The sequence below is a fragment of the Amblyomma americanum genome, chromosome 2 (genome assembly GCF_052857255.1).
Source record: "Amblyomma americanum isolate KBUSLIRL-KWMA chromosome 2, ASM5285725v1, whole genome shotgun sequence".
NCBI lineage: Eukaryota > Metazoa > Arthropoda > Arachnida > Ixodida > Ixodidae > Amblyomma > Amblyomma americanum.
The window spans coordinates 66047993-66063469 of NC_135498.1; the positions used below are offsets into that span (position 1 = coordinate 66047993).

The 15477-nt window shown below is 49.7% G+C and overlaps 3 non-coding genes and 1 pseudogene across 3 annotated transcripts; 1 reads left to right on the top strand and 3 right to left on the bottom strand.

Annotated features, from left to right (window-relative positions):
- Positions 1-3264: 3264 nt before the first annotated feature.
- On the bottom strand, positions 3265-4828 carry LOC144118649 (uncharacterized; annotated as a pseudogene).
- Positions 4829-12012: 7184 nt separating this feature from the next.
- On the bottom strand, positions 12013-12085 carry TRNAK-CUU (transfer RNA lysine (anticodon CUU)). The gene has a single exon. It is a non-coding gene; the product is annotated as a tRNA-Lys (tRNA).
- A 598-nt stretch (positions 12086-12683) lies between these two features.
- TRNAY-GUA (transfer RNA tyrosine (anticodon GUA)) lies at positions 12684-12775 on the bottom strand. Its single transcript is given in 2 exon segments — positions 12684-12719; positions 12739-12775. It is a non-coding gene; the product is annotated as a tRNA-Tyr (tRNA).
- Positions 12776-14877: 2102 nt separating this feature from the next.
- On the top strand, positions 14878-14950 carry TRNAK-CUU (transfer RNA lysine (anticodon CUU)). The gene has a single exon. It is a non-coding gene; the product is annotated as a tRNA-Lys (tRNA).
- The last annotated feature ends 527 nt before the right edge of the window (positions 14951-15477 follow it).

A 15477-nucleotide genomic window follows, 5' to 3' on the forward strand; every position in this document is an offset into this window, starting at 1 on the left:
GCTTGATGGAGTCTGGTAGTATGCCCTGCGCCCTATAGGCCGCGAGCATATCGCGACGAGCATCAGGGAACGCGGCACAGTGAAGCAGCAGGTTTTCTAGTGTTTCCACTGCACCGCATCCGTCGCACACATCACTCGTCGCGATTCCGTGACGCACCCGTCGTTCCCCGGGCCACACGCAGCCAATGCGCGCGCAGAGGATCATTGCACGTTGTGACTGTGTAAGTGCGCGACAGCCGGTGATACTGTCGATGCGCTCACCTCCTGCGATGCGTGGGTCGGGGTGCTGCTTTCGGAGATATTCGTGGATGGCCGCACGCACGTCCTCCAGTGCAAGGGGCAGATCGCTGGCAGGTAGGTGGTGTGCAGCGGTCGCGAGGTCGTCAGCTTCTTCGTTGCCGGCGATGCCACTGCATGGTGAGTCAAGTTTCTCGGCGTGAAAAACAGCGCTCTGTTGTTTAACGTGCGTGTTCCTTCTGTCCCGTCTTTAGCGCTGCAGATATGGAAACGTGGAAATGTGTGGATTGTACAAAGTAATATGACAACAGAATGAAAGCAGAAGAGTGCACATACAGTCCACGCGAAACCGAGAGCAAAATATTTTAATGGAATTGGTTTCAAACTGCTTAAAATCTGAACGGAAAGGAAACAACGCAATGCAGAACAGTTTTAACAAAGCACTACAGAGCACATCGATACCCCACAGATCAAACTTTTTTAAATACACCCCAAATGAATGATAAGGACACTCATACACTCTCAACACTTACAGCTTGTTCTGGCAGCTTGTTCCAGGATGCTTTTTCTGCGTTATGCGTGCTAGTTTCATCAACGTATTCGCGTTTGTTTTTCAGTGTTTTGTTCTTGATAATATTATAAAATTGTTTTAACCATTTTATCTTCCTTCGAACCTCTTAGGGCCGAAAGTCGGCTCTATAGTACAATGGGTAAAGAAAATTCAATGCAGCGCACGTCCTTGTAGATTTTCTAGTTTTGATGTTACTATATCTAATCGCGAAAAATTTTCCTCCTCGGTTGCTGACCCTTTAAAGAATATTTTATTACCGTTTAGTGATTTAATCATTCTTGTGTCACCGTTTTATTCCAAACGGTCAATTGCCTTCTTTAGGGTTTCTAGTTTTCGTTGTTCTTGCATTATGATGTAAAATTTGCGTGCAAAAACTGCTATATTGGGCGACGTCCGCGCGCCATCTCATGTGTTTTATATTTTCCCCCCTGCCCCCTCAAGTGATGCCCTTTGGGCTTTTAAGGGTGTAGATAATGCAGATGACAGGGGTCATAGTTAGCGTATATCTTCCGGCAATTTTATGACATTTTACTGCAATTTGGAACACTTATTTGCATCAGGAGTTCTTGAAAATGGAGTATCTGAACAATTTACCGCAACTACAGTAGTTCACTTAAAAGACATCTCAATAGGACGAAGAAACGCGGGGGAAAGCCAATCAGAACAATGGTTATGTAAAGAAATTCTTAGTGCGAAACGCGGGAAGGCGAGTTGCCGAGCAGGCCGCTTGGGGCCATTGTCTCGTTCCACCGCATCCCGAAGGAAGGGTGCTCTCGACGCACTTGAGGAAAAGAAGCCGGCGTCGCCTCCGTCCCCGTCGATATCTCAGTTGGTAGAGCGGTGGACTGTAGAGGTCAATTGCTGCGCACATCCATATATCGCTGGTTGGAATCCGGCTCGACGGAGTATTCTTTTTCATATTTTTCAGCCAATCTAAGAGCAACCCACAGAATTGAAATGATCTCCGGCAGACTAACGTCGTCTCATGAACATTTTGAATCGCAGTGCAGGTACCCAGGAGCCATTTTGTCGTGAAGACAAAAGCCGTTACGCTTTCGCACTGCCTCCCGAAGTAAGGGCTGCTCTGGGCGATCTTGAGGAAAAGAAACGAGGCCGCCGCAGCCGGGTTCGAACCCGGGATCTCCGGCCAACTTCTTCCGGTGTACTACAGGCATATACAGCGCTCTTAAAGCGACGGCGTCCGCGCGAAACTAGTAAATCATCGGGAAGTAGAAGAGGATGTCGACAGTTGGGTGCGCCATGGCGGCCGGTGATGGAGCGATCCCAGACCAATGCGCTGCGTCCTTGATAACTGCTTGCTGGGTGTGGTGTCACAACGCAAACAGTAAAAGTAAAAAGAAATAGCTAGCGTAATTTCTCAAATAAAATCGAGTTTATTCCCAACATTCGTACAATGTTAAAAGCTCATATGGCAGAAAGCGGTCAACAGACCTTGACTAGGCCGGGGAACAATTTTTGCAGCCGCGACGTCACATCATGGTGTAAGAACATATTCTTACACCATGCGTCCCATACGCAGTACAATGAGTTACGAACAAAATAGTAATAGTGCTAGAAGAATTAAATTCAGATTCAAACGTACAATGCAAACAATGCCATACATGCAGTCTGTTCATCAACATAAGTTAATTGCGCGAGTACATAATGCCAGACAATTCCAGCGCTGCACCAGCACAGCTAGACCAGCACTGTCCGTTGCGTGTTACTGAAGAGCTTTCCTCACAGCTCTAGTCCAGGGAAAGAAGAAACGGCCTCTTTTGCAGTGGTGTAGAATAGCATTGCGTTCAGAAACCCCTTGTGGGCTCCTTCCCACAATGTGATGCTTGCGTAACGCGTTAGGTGGACATCACCATAGAGTACGTCAAAGTGCGATGTCAGTGCATGTTAAATACGAGCTGAACAGAGTCAAAGCCTGAAATGATAGGGGGCTTCACTTACCCCCTCCCATTACCGGTTTTAAATTAGAAAACGCACTGCTAACGAGTTCGTGAAAATCGCCTCTTTGTACGGATAATAGCGATCGCATAAGTGCAAGAAAAAACGAATCCCTGCCGCGATGGTCGCATTTAAACGGAGAAAAAATGCAAAATACAAGCGAGTGTTTAAGAAACCCGGGCGATGGAAATTAATCGGGAACCACGAATACGTCGCCTGTATCTCTTTCTACCCTCTCCTTTAACAATTCCTTCGTTTGCTGGTTAAAGCGAGAATGAGGCACCAGTTGCGGCGCGTTTCCTTTTCTCTAAAACATTAACATTTGCAGTAAAATAAAACGAGACAAGAAAACACTCAGTGCACAAAGCGAGGCAGATACAGTGCACAAAGCGAGGCCCCGCCGCGGTGGCTCAGTGGTTAGGGTGGTGGTGGTGAAAACTTTTAATTGCTGCAATAGAGTTTGGGAGCCTCAGAGTGGCCCCGCTACATGGTCGGCGTCCCTAGTCCGGGACATCGCATGACAATGCCCCGTCTCTCGCCCGTTTAACCAGAGCCCTTTGGGACTCAAGCGAGGAGCAGTTGAGGAGGGAAGTCTCCCATGCCTCTCTGGAAGGGGTAGGGGAAGGAGGGAGGTGGGGATTTTGAGTACATGCCCACACCATGTGGAAGATATCACAGGTCTCCCCACAGTGCAGGCATCGCCCATCCGTGTTAGGATCGTAATGCTTTAAGATTGCAGGACAGAGCAGAGTACCTGTCTGCAGGCGCCTTAAAGTTCGCTCCTCCGTCTTACTCATCCCCTTGGCAGGGGCCGGGAAAAGGCGGTGGTTGTCGCTATAATGCGTTATTATTTCCCTGAATCGCAGCAGCGGCTGGTTAGTCTCCGAGCCAGAAGAGCTGGGATGAGGAGCCCGGTAAATAAGCGCTCGGGCAGCCGCGTCAGTGGCCTCATTACCTCGTACGCCCTGATGGCCCGGAGCCCAAATGATTTTTTTCGGTGTTGGATCAGTGGCAGTCCGTCTTAGAATGCAAGCAGCTAAGGGGGAGATCTCCCCAGCCAGGTAATGATCACATGCTTTTCGGGAGTCCGTAATGATGATTCTCGAATTGGCGTGGGCGGCAGCAAGCGCTATCGCTACTTCCTCGGCTCGCATTGAATTCGGGGCTCGAAAAGAGAGTCCATCGACGTGCATTTCCTGGTGAAGAACAGCGGCCGTGTAAAATCCCGTGGGCGATAGCCCTGCTACGTCTACATAATATACACCGGGTCGGGAGCCGTGTTGTCTCTCAAGAGCCCGAGCCCGCGCTTGTCGTCTGTTTTCGTGCATGTCGGTGTCCATGTTACGGGGGAGCGGGGAGACCCAGAGAATATGGCGCCACAGTACCGGGATACGCTCCGTCTCCTCTGGAATGCAGTCGTGTTGGATGTGTAAGCGGTTTAGCAGGCGGCGCCCAGGGGCCGTCTGCATGAGCCATGTGTATTGGTTCACGAGGTGGGCCTCCCGCAGCTCCTGGTGGAGTTTAGCACCCTCAATGCCTTCAGTTTGGCATTAGAGGTAGCCACCGGGAGATCCAGGGCTCGCTTAGTTGCCTTGCGAATGATGGCGTCTATTCGCGCCTCGTCTTGGTTAGTAGTGCGGAGATATGGCACGGCGTAGAGGATCCGGCTAGTCACGAAGGCATAGACGAGCCGAAGCGCGTCCCTGCCCCGCAGACCGCCCCGCTTGTTGGAAACGCTGCGGATCATACGCCCTACCTGTTCGCCTACTCTCTTGAGTTTCACAATGGTGGAGTCCGGTCTGAGTCTGTGGTGAATGAAAGGCCCAGAATACGGAGCTCCTCCACCTCTCTAATAGGACCTCCTGACAGAGAGATGTGAATTGCTGTCCTATCCTTTGGGTTCGCTCTGACATGCAGAAGCTCTGATTTCGCTGGAGCACATTGGAGCCCACAGTCCATGCCATACGCATTGACTATGGAAGCGGCCTGCTGAAGGCGGGCCTCCATGTCCCCAAGGCTCCCCTCAGTGGTACAAATTGTAATGTCATCTGCATATAACGCGTGTTGAATGCCTTCAACCCGGGCCAGTTGGCTTGGGAGGCGCATCATAGCTATGTTGAACAGGAGCGGTGATAACACCGCTCCCTGAGGGGTACTCCGTGTTCCCATCATGTAAGGGCCGTATTCCTCGCCCTCAATCCGAAGGAAGGCCTGGCGATTAGTCAAGAAAATTCTTACATACGCGTAGGCCGTAGCCCCACAATCGGTAGAACACAAGTTGGCCAGGATGCTTCCGTGTTTAACATTTATTTATTTATTTATTTGTGATACCCTCAAGTTACAAAGTACATTTCAGAGGGGAAGGGCAGTTGTTAACAAGAAAAATAAACAAAGCACAATTCATACAAAACTATAGAACAACGGAGGCAGGATAAAAAGAAGTGAGCAAATTGAACACGGAACAGATTAATAAAATAGTTTAAGAACAATACTAATATATGGAGAACACAACACTCCAATAAAATATAAAAGCGATCATTATGTAATCAGAGTGGTAAGTATTCTTCTAAATTGAGTTGAATCAGTGATGCTAGTTAATGATGCGGGTAGGGAATTCCATTCTTTAGAAGTTAGCGGAAAATATGATTGCGCACATGTCACTGTGTTACAATGAGGCACTGTGACCTTGTGTTGATGATCACGACGGTGAGAAATGAACGGTGCTGGTTGAATCCATCGAGAACGAAGTTGAAAATTGGAGTAGAAAATCTTATGGAATAGGCAGATGCGGAAGTGCTTACGGCGGGTAGCTAGGGGCAGGAGGTTTAAAGACTTTTTCATTTGGGTGACGCTAGATGTACGATGGTAATTGCCTAAAATGAATCTAGTTGCACGATTCTGGACACTTTCCAGAACCTGTGTCAGTGAGACCTCTCCAGTGTCCCATATAGATGAAGCGTATTCCATTTGCGGTCGTACGTAGGTCATGTATAATAATGATTTTAATGAAGATGGAGCAAGTGTAAAATTTCTTCGAAGATAACCAAGCGTTTTGTTTGCTTTGGATGCTATATGTTCTATATGAAGTTTCCAGGACAGGGTGTTAGTTATATGTATGCTAAGATACCGGTACGATCTTACGCTTTCAAGGGGATGACTGTGAAGAAAATAAGGAGGACAAGTAGTATTTGAACGTGAAACTCTCATAGATTTGCATTTTTTAATATTTAGTTCCATTTTCCAATTATGACACCAGTCTAGTATGTTATTAAGATCGACCTGGAGAGAGCGAATATCGGAATCGTTAGTTATTTTACGGTAAATCACGCAGTCGTCGGCAAACAAACAAATCCTAGAGTTAACAGTAGCAGGCAGATCATTAATATAAATCAGGAACAGTAAAGGGCCAAGGACAGATCCTTGAGGAACCCCAGAACCAACTGGCACGGTAGAAGAATTAGTGTCATTAGCATGCACAAACTGAAGGCGAGAAAAAAGAAACGCGCGAATCCAGTTCAGAACAGAAGGGTCAATATTTAGAATGCTGAGTTTATATAGAAGTAATGAATGGTTAACTTTATCGAATGCCTTAGCGAAGTCGAAAAATATGCAGTCTGTGGAAAACGCGGAGTCTAAGTAGAAGTGCAGATCATTAGTAAAGGAAAGTAATTGAGTTTCACAGGAGAAACCTTTCCGAAAGCCATGCTGAGTCAGAGAAAAGAAGCTATTATCTTCAAGAAAGTTGACAAGGTGAGTGAGAATTATATGTTCCATTATTTTGCAGGGTATTGATGTGAGAGAGATGGGTCGATAGTTAGATGGGTTCTGTTTGTCACCGGCTTTATGTACAGGTATGACCTTAGCAGTTTTCCAGTCCTCGGGTAGTACGCCATCATTGTACGACTGTGAGAATATGCTTTCCAAAATGATAGAGGTATATTCAACAGTATTCCGAAGAAATTTGCTATTAATGCCATCGATTCCGCTAGAAGATGTTTGTTTTAAATTATTAATGATTGGTATAATGCCATGAGAGTCAAACACAATTGGATCCATACAGTAGTAGTTACACGATTGGAGTTTGGGATGGTGGCGATCAACGGATGAGGAAGAAAATCACTGGACAAAAGAGTCATTTAGTGAAGTGGCACAAAGATGGTCCGGAATGGGATTTCCAGTTGCTGAAAGTAATGACACTTTGTCGTTAGTGCTAGGTTTTATTATGCTCCAGAAGCGTTTAGGATTACACTTTAAGATGTTCGGGAGGGTTACATTAAAAAAAGAAAATTTAGTAGTCTTTAGTGCACGGGAATAGGCTAAGGCAGCTGATTTATATGCAGTCCATCGCTCAGGTTTTAATGAATTCCTAGCAGTTCGAAAAAGTATTTTCTTTTTTTAGAAAGGCGGTTTAAATATCGATTATACCATGGAGCTTGGTTATTCGAGTAGACGCGCCGAAGAGGAATATGGCGGTTAATCAATTCAGATACCTTATTTCGGAACATGCACCAGTTAGTTTCCACCGAGCGCTCGAGGTAATTAGGCAAGAATATGTCTATAAAAGAGCTCAGTTCATCATTATTAGCAAGAAAATTAGCCTTGTTGTACTCCCTAATATTTTTGGAGCGGTTTGATGAAGGTACGTGTTCATGAGTTAACGTGAAATGTAATACATCGTGGTCGCTCAGGCCAGGCATATGTATTACAGGTGACGTGCAATCTTCTGCAGTCGTTAATACAAGATCTAGAAGAGAGGATGAATTTTGAGTAACACGTGTGGGTGAAGTGACGATTTGTGTCAAGCCAAAGTCTGCGCAGATGGTGATAAATTGGTTAGTTTCTGCGCTCGGTGGGTTAGAAAAAGGGAACGTGTGTGACCAGATAATGTTGGGATAGTTGAAGTCCCCCAAAAGTAGAATTTGTGCGCTGGGATATCGAACAGTGATTTGATTCAGGCTGTCATGCAAGCTATCACAGAATGACATATCGCTGGAAGGGGAGCGATAGCAAACGCCGATGATCACTTTCCTGAAACCTAAATTCACGCAGCACCACACAGATTCAATATCAGATTCAGATTCAAGCCCCTTTCAGGTCAAGGGCGAGGATGGCTTTGTCATTGTGTTGCATAGTTGTGGGTCGTATTACATCCCTGTGCAGCTGGAGAAGGACATCCTGTGCAGACATGTGGGGGCGAAACCCGAACAGGGTGACCGCAAAGACGCCCTTACTCTCCAGGTATGGAGAGAGGCGATCCCGAACCATCGTCTCCATAAGCTTGCCCGCACATGAGGTCAGTGATATGGGCCGCAGGTTGTCCGTATTCACGGCCTTACCTGTTTTAGGGATAAACGTCACAACTGACGTTTTCCATTCGGGAGGGAGTGGACGCCCGTCCCAGATCTGGCTGATGTATTCTGATAAATGGAGGTAGGCTGGGTCCAGTAGGTTCGCCAACAGGTTCACTGTTATGTGATCCCGTCCCGGAGCCGTACCCCGGCGCATTTTTGCTAAGGCCACCTTAAGGTCGTGCAACTCAAAAGGGGCATCAAGTGTTTCATTAGGCCTGCCAGAGTACATGTACTCAGGCCCAGGCGGGTCCTCCGTACGACAGAGATATCTGTCGCACAGAGTGCCCGCAAGTTGCGCCGTCGTACCTTGATACCCTTGCAGAGCCCGCCGGAGCTGCTTTTGCGTCTCCCCTCTCGTTTGGGAGGGGTCGATTAGACTGCGAAAGAGAAGCCACGTCCCCTTCGAGCTCATCTGAAGAGCTGCGGCGTCGCAGCATGCTATCCAATTTGAATCTGAGAGTTCGGCAGCATACGCTGCAGCCTGCTCTGTGAGTTTGGCTATGCGGTCGCGTAATTTGCGATTAGTTTTCTGCTTTTTCCACCGTTTAGTTAAGCTCCGGCGCGCCTCCCACAAATGCAGGAGGTGGGTGTCCACTGCGGGGATCTCTTCGGTGGTTTGTAGTGTTGTGACGTGTTGTTTCTGAATGTTGTATATGTGGTTAGCCCACTCCGCGTGGCCGCCGGAAAATAGTACGGGAGGGATAGTGTGATTTCGGAATTTGTGCCAATCGGTCAGCTTGGCCTGACCTCATTTTTTGCGCGCTGCCTTCGCCATGAGTGTAATCCGGAGAAGGAGGTGATCGCTGCCTAGAGAATCTCCCAAGTTCTCCCAAGCAGCCGCTCTAGCATTTTTAACGAGAGAAAGGTCGGGACACGTGTCGCGGGTTACCGAATTCCCCACTCGGGTGGGATACGCCGGGTCCGTGAGCAACGTGAGGCTGAGGGTGGAGATGAGCTCCGCCAGCTTACGTCCTCTTGCCTGTTCGAAGTGGCAGCCCCAATGAAGGCTGGGAGCACTGAAGTCTCCAACGATCACTAGAGGCTCTTTGGCTGCCATTTTTATCGCGCGAAGGAAGATTTCATTAAAAGTTACGCGCGGCTTATGCGGAGGGCAGTATATGTTGAGGATATGTATTGACGGGTCGCGGCGTCTGAGAGGCAGTACCCGGACCATGTATATTCTTGCTCGGTACTCAAGTCTAAGTCGACCTGAACCACGGTGTAAGCTTTATTCACCAAGATGCACGTAGAGGCGCCCCCCTGAAAGGTGCTGTAGCCTGATAATTTAGCGTCTATGCCGGGCTCCTGCAGGGCAATGAGTGCCGGCATGTCTCCTAGGGACTGCAGGTAGAGCTGGAGGTGTGACCGTTTTTTCCAAGCTCTGAAACCCCTGCAGTTCCATTGGATGATCTGGAATTGTTCAAGGCTTTTATCATTCCTATTAGATCTGCTAGCCATTTTGTTCTATTTATTTACGGGCGAGCGGACTAGCGCTGGCCGGGAGCCAGCGCAACCCCAGCGATTGGCCGCACCGACCCACCAGCTGCAGAGCATGAACCATGTTCCTCCGCTGCCTGGCGGGAGGCTGTCTTACGTTGGAGGTGAGTGGATTCGCAGCTAGTGGCGTTCTTTATTTGGGTGCTGACCCAGGGCTGCACGTCTTCAAGGACCGAGTCAGTGACCTGGGCCATAAGGTCAGGAAGTGCTTGCGTTAAAGCTGCCTTGAACATGTCCTGGAAGGACTCGCGGACTGCTGACATGATTTGATTCGGGAGGGCCGCCACTTGCTCCTCCAGTTGCTCGGTTTGGCGCTGCAGTGCCTCTAGGCCGGCGACGCGACCAGCAGATCCAACTACCGTGTCCCCGCACTGCCGCGAGACGCTATTGAGGCAAGATGTTACGGATGATCCGTCATCCTCGTCATCTGGCTCAGTTTCTTGCATTAGTTCGGATGACCCGGCATGTTTGGCCTCTAATTCTTGAATTTTGCGCGCTGTAGGGCGGTTTATGTAGGGGAGGGACGGGTAGGGGGGCCGGAGACTGCCCTACTCCCACTGCTCACCTGTGGTTGGACGGTGCCAAGGGCGGGAAGTCCGTGGCGTTGAGGACCGTGGGCACCGCCTGGGTCGCGGACTTGACAGGTTTCGATGTGCCGGGTTTGGCCTTGGTTTCCTTATTGGCTGGGGCTTTCCTGGCCTTGGGCGGAGGAGCCTGCTTGGGCCCCGTCTTTGTCTTCTGTTTGGATCCGGATGGGGAGCTCGGTTTGATGGCTTTCCGGAACCGCCCGGCACAGCCAGGAGCTCCGGTAGGGTGGCCGCCTCCGCAGATGAGGCAGCTCGGAACACAGTCATGTTCTGCCGGGCCGTCAGGAGTGGCATCGGGAGCCTGGACTCCGCAGCGTTTGCAGCGGCCCGGCTGCGGTCGCGGGCACGCATCGGCCCGATGGCCCACTGTGCCGCAGCGGTGGCATGCTGGCACTGTTTTCTTGTACAGGCGAACAGGGAGCCGCTCGTAGCTGTACAACGCCGTCCGTGGCACCTTGGTCCCCGCGAAGGTGATCACCGCAACCGGGGTTCCCCCTAGCTTGCGCACAGACACCACATTTTGTTCCGCACTGAGTTTTCGTTTAACGCTTTCAGACGTTTCGTCTGGCGAAACAGTCACGACGCCTCGACAGAAGGCACCGGAGAGTTTAGGGTGTCCCCGGAACGGTAGCTCGCGCTCGCCTACCGGCAGCACAATATCCCGGAGTAGCTTCTCCGCGGCGTCGACAGATTTCAGTGCACATACAAGGACGTTTTGGTCCCAAACGGGCCACACCTCAAGTCCAGCATTTGGGTCGTCCCTGAGGATGCTGCGGACTGCAGCGCCGGCTCGTCCAGGACCAAAAGTTGATAATGGCTGCATTTGGGCGAGTTGGTTTTCCATTCTGAACGTAAAAGCGCAAAAAACACAAGGACACAGACTAAGGCAGACAACACGAGCGCTTACTTCCAACTGATTTTATTTCATGCAAGAAGCGAAGAAGAAGAAGCTTAGTCTGTGTCCTTGTGTTTTTTGCGCTTTTACGTTCAGAACCAAAAGTTGCCTTGAGGTCGACCGTGTTTCTTGGTTTCAGCACCACGACGATGTCATCTTTTTCAATGCGCGGCGTGTTCTGCGGCCGCCACCGGAGTTGCTTGGAGCTCTTCGAGGCTGCGTTCAGCGCACTCCCGCCCTGCGTATGCGCAGAGCTTGCCGGCGCCTGTTGCTGGGTGGCACCAGCACCAGCGTCCCTCGATGCCGCCGCCGTGTTCTTCTTTCCGCGCCAGACGCGGACCATATCTTGGAGGTAATCGTCCTCGGTTGGTAGAGGATCTTCGCCTTGAGTCGTATCCTCGGATTGATAGGTATCCATTGTTACGATCTGCAAGGACTGCGGGTCGTATCCGGTGACTTGATTTGGAGCCGCCAGAGCCGAGGGATCCCCGACCGGGGCCATCGCAGGCCCCGGCGCCATTAGGTTTAGCACCATCGCGGCGTGACGAAAGCTTCAAATGACCGAAACGTGGTCAAAAATTGGCCCCACCTTAACAAACGTGGGGTAGACGGGTGCCCCTGAGGTTCCTGGAGACGATGATACCAGGCTTGCAGGGGGAAAAGTTGGTGTATCGCAATGGATTGCGATCTGTCCCGGAGCCGACGCGGTATGCGACCGCTCCCGTCACCGACCGTCCCATCTATTGGAAGATATAACATAGGCATAGAGAAAATATTCTAGCGCAGACTTATGGTATAGACGAGCCCAGGCGCGTTCGTACACACTCGGCTGGTGCGGTAACATGTCGGCCAAATCACTCCAGCTGCCTCAGAACACGAATGACGTTAACCGTCAAAAAATGGAGTTTAAAAAAACCACGCCCAACGTGGGGCTCGAACCCACGACCCTGAGATTAAGAGTCTCATGCTCTACCGACTGAGCTAGCCGGGCAACGGCCGAGGCGGCAGACTAGCTTGCATCCGTTGGGTGCACGGCCAGGCGGCAATTTTCTTTAGCTTTGCCAAGGGGTGTGGCAAAGTTCATTGGCCGATGTTATAGCGGCCGCCACAGAGCAGCGCTACTACTGCAACCTCGCCGAGCAAACGTGTGCAGCACCTGGAGCTGTGCCAGCGGAAACCAGAAACCGAGACGGGAAGTAGAGTAGAAAACGAAGAAAAGCGTCTTGTCGGTAGCTCGAAGAGGCAACTAACCTGGCGCTGGCGTGCACTCCGACGTCTCGACCACACTTCGCGCTGTCTTGGATTAAGATCGCGGGTGTACCGACTCGGCTGGATGAAACAAGCAGCGCTGCCGCGTCCACGTTAGCACCCCGGAAGATTGCTTCGGGGACAAATGTGCCTCTAGTTTGCATGCGATGTTCGTGCCAGACGAAAGATTGCTCACGCCGAAAGCTGAACTTTCGCACCCTAACGGAAATCTAAATCACATTAGTAAAAATGGTAACAGGACGACCGTAATAACTGCTGAAGGTAATCACAGCACTTGTTCACTGCGCAAGCTTACTCAGGATGCAAAGGAAAAAAAATTCTCCGTCGAGCCGGATTCGAACCAGCGACCTATGGATGCCCATAGTGCGAAGCCTCCTACAGTCCACCGCTCTACCAACTGAGCTATCGACGTGGACGAAGAAGAAGCCGGCTTCTTTTCCTGAAGTGCGTCGTGTGCAGCCCTTACAGGAAATGCCATCGCGGCAGCGTATCGTGTTACTTTTGACGGGGCAATGGCCTCGAGGGGCAGGTGCCGCTATCCATTTTCCTCACTTTGTGCACTGAGTGCTTTCTTGTCTCTTCTTATTTTACTGCAAATGTGAATGTTCTTGAGGAAATGAAACGCACAGCAGGTACCTCACTCTCACTGGACACCTGAACCGGCCAGTGAAAGAACATATAAAGGAGATGGTAGAAAGAAATAGGGGCGCCATGGTTACTGGTTCCCAAATAATTTCGGGCACGTAGAGATTTCTAAAACTCGCTTGCATTTCGCATCTTGTCTCCGCTTAAAGGCGGCCACCACGGCAGGGATTCTTCTCTTCTTTTTTTTTTCTTAGCACTTCTGCGATTGATTTTATCCGTCTGAATAGGCGATTTTAACGAACTCGGTAGCAGCGGCTTTTATAACTGAATACCAGTAAAAAGGAAGGGTAAGTGAAGCCCCTCCCGTTTCAGCATCTGACTCTGCCCAACTCGCTAGCCTTAGTGCCTGCCTCGCGCGTACGATGGCACGGGGCTAGGGTGCTCAATAACTATCGACATACCGCGGGAAGTGGGGGAATAAATTATTTTGTCCCTTTTACTTCGCGAGGCAGTGCTTTGTAAAGCATCACGACGTTGTCACCACTGGCCTAAGCTGGCGCCGCAGGTTGACATTTTTATGGAGATACTTTCTGCATGGGTGCTGGCAACGCGAATACGTGAATAAAGCCGGGGGGGAGGGATATGCGAAAGGAGTCAGTTTGTCAAAGCAAAAACGCCGCCTGAGCTAAAGCTCTCTGCGCTCGAAGTAAACTGAGAGACAAATCCATGTGGGAAATTTAGGAAATTTATTTAACTACAAGCGCTTGTCATGTCCTTGCCTCGTCCTCTGTAGTTACCGTGCCATGCTTTTTGTGTAACAATGAACCAACTCGCCCAAACATATTGCCTCCCGAAGTGCAACATTCAGCAGCAGAATCTGAACGAGGGAAGCGCCACGGGTAAACTTGCAGATGTCGCCATCATCAGCGCCAGATGTCTTCACGTTTTGTAGCGATAGATACATTATGGTAGCATTTCCAGGCTTCAGCGTGGCGGCGCCGTGGCGCCACTTGGTCACGTGGTTGGTCACGTGACCAAGTTCCACTCGGCCAGCTGTAGCTATCGCGTCACTCCAGGTTTAACCAGAGCTAAACCAACGCCAATTTTTTTTGTTAGCAGGCACACATGTACGTACTTCGACCTTGAAGCAAAAACGGAAAATAATGTGGGCTGGTTCGTTTCTTGGGTGGATCCTGGTAACCTAGATTCTTTAAGGGTGAGAATGAATGAATGAATGAATGAATGAATGAATGAAGCATTTGTTCACTTAAGAACGGCATTACACAAAGGACGACATATTTGAACAGCGTCTTTAGAATGCAGCAAAAATCGTTACACCGAGCCTCATGCTATGCCTTGAAAACCAGATGCGCTTACATGTTTTTTTTTCATCCGGGCTCCCTTACCTTGAATATTATACCCTGAATATTTTCCTTTTTGTAACCAGGCTAGCTGTGGAGGTTTTAATCATTTATCTCGCCGATACGCTGAAGGTTGTATCCTTGATGCCAGAGAAAATTGTATGCAAATTGGAGGCACAGTTCTCCCTGAGCTCATCTTCCGTGCCTCTAATTAACGTGGGCGCGAGTGTGGTCGGTGCGCCCGCAATCTTAGCACGAAGTGTGGACGAGATGTCGGACTGCACGCGAGCGCCAGATGGTTGCCTCATCGAGCCAACGAGAAGACTTGCTATTTTCCTTAGTTTTCTACTGTGCTTCGTATGTGAGTTTCTGGTTTCGGCTGGCACAGTTCCAGGTGCTGCACACAATTGCCCGGCGACGTTGCAGCAGTACCGCTGCTAAGCGGCGGCCGCTAAGACATCGGCCAATGAACTCTGCCACGCCCCTTGGCAAGACTCCAGAAGGGTTGCTGCCCGACGGGCCAGCTAGTATGTGCGGTAATACATGCTTCTCTGTCCCGTCGCCTATCGCCCGGCTAGCTCAGTCGGTAGAGCATGAGACTCTTAATCTCAGGGTCGCGTGTTCGAGCCCCACGTTGGGCGCAGCGTTCTTTTTATACTTCTCATTTTTGGTGTTTTGTTGCATCCGACTACATCAACAAGGACTGTCGGAAGAGTATATTTTCGAAGAACATAAAGCGGACCCAGAGGACTTCACACCGATCACACTACGATATATTATTGGTGTGTATATTCATGCAATAAATAAAAAAAAACTGATGAGCGTCGTTCGTGTCTCCTGTCGGGATCCCTAGCATTTCTTGTTTCTGGATAACTTTAGATTGCACAGAAGCATGCCGTCTCATCTTCCTGCTAAACCGCAGCAACCTGCAAATTTGTTTCAAGAAACACATCCTCAGCAACAATCTGAGGCAGCGCTGGTTGGCAAATTACAAATGCATAGTGAATGCACGTCTGAACACATCTGGATGTCAGTACTCGGCGCGTTACGTTTCCATTTCTGATGCACTGCTATTATGCCACAAATCACAACGAAAGCTGCCTCTAGATTTCCTGGAAAATTGTCGTGAGGCACCAGAATTTAGCAGCTGATATCGTAATCTTCTTTG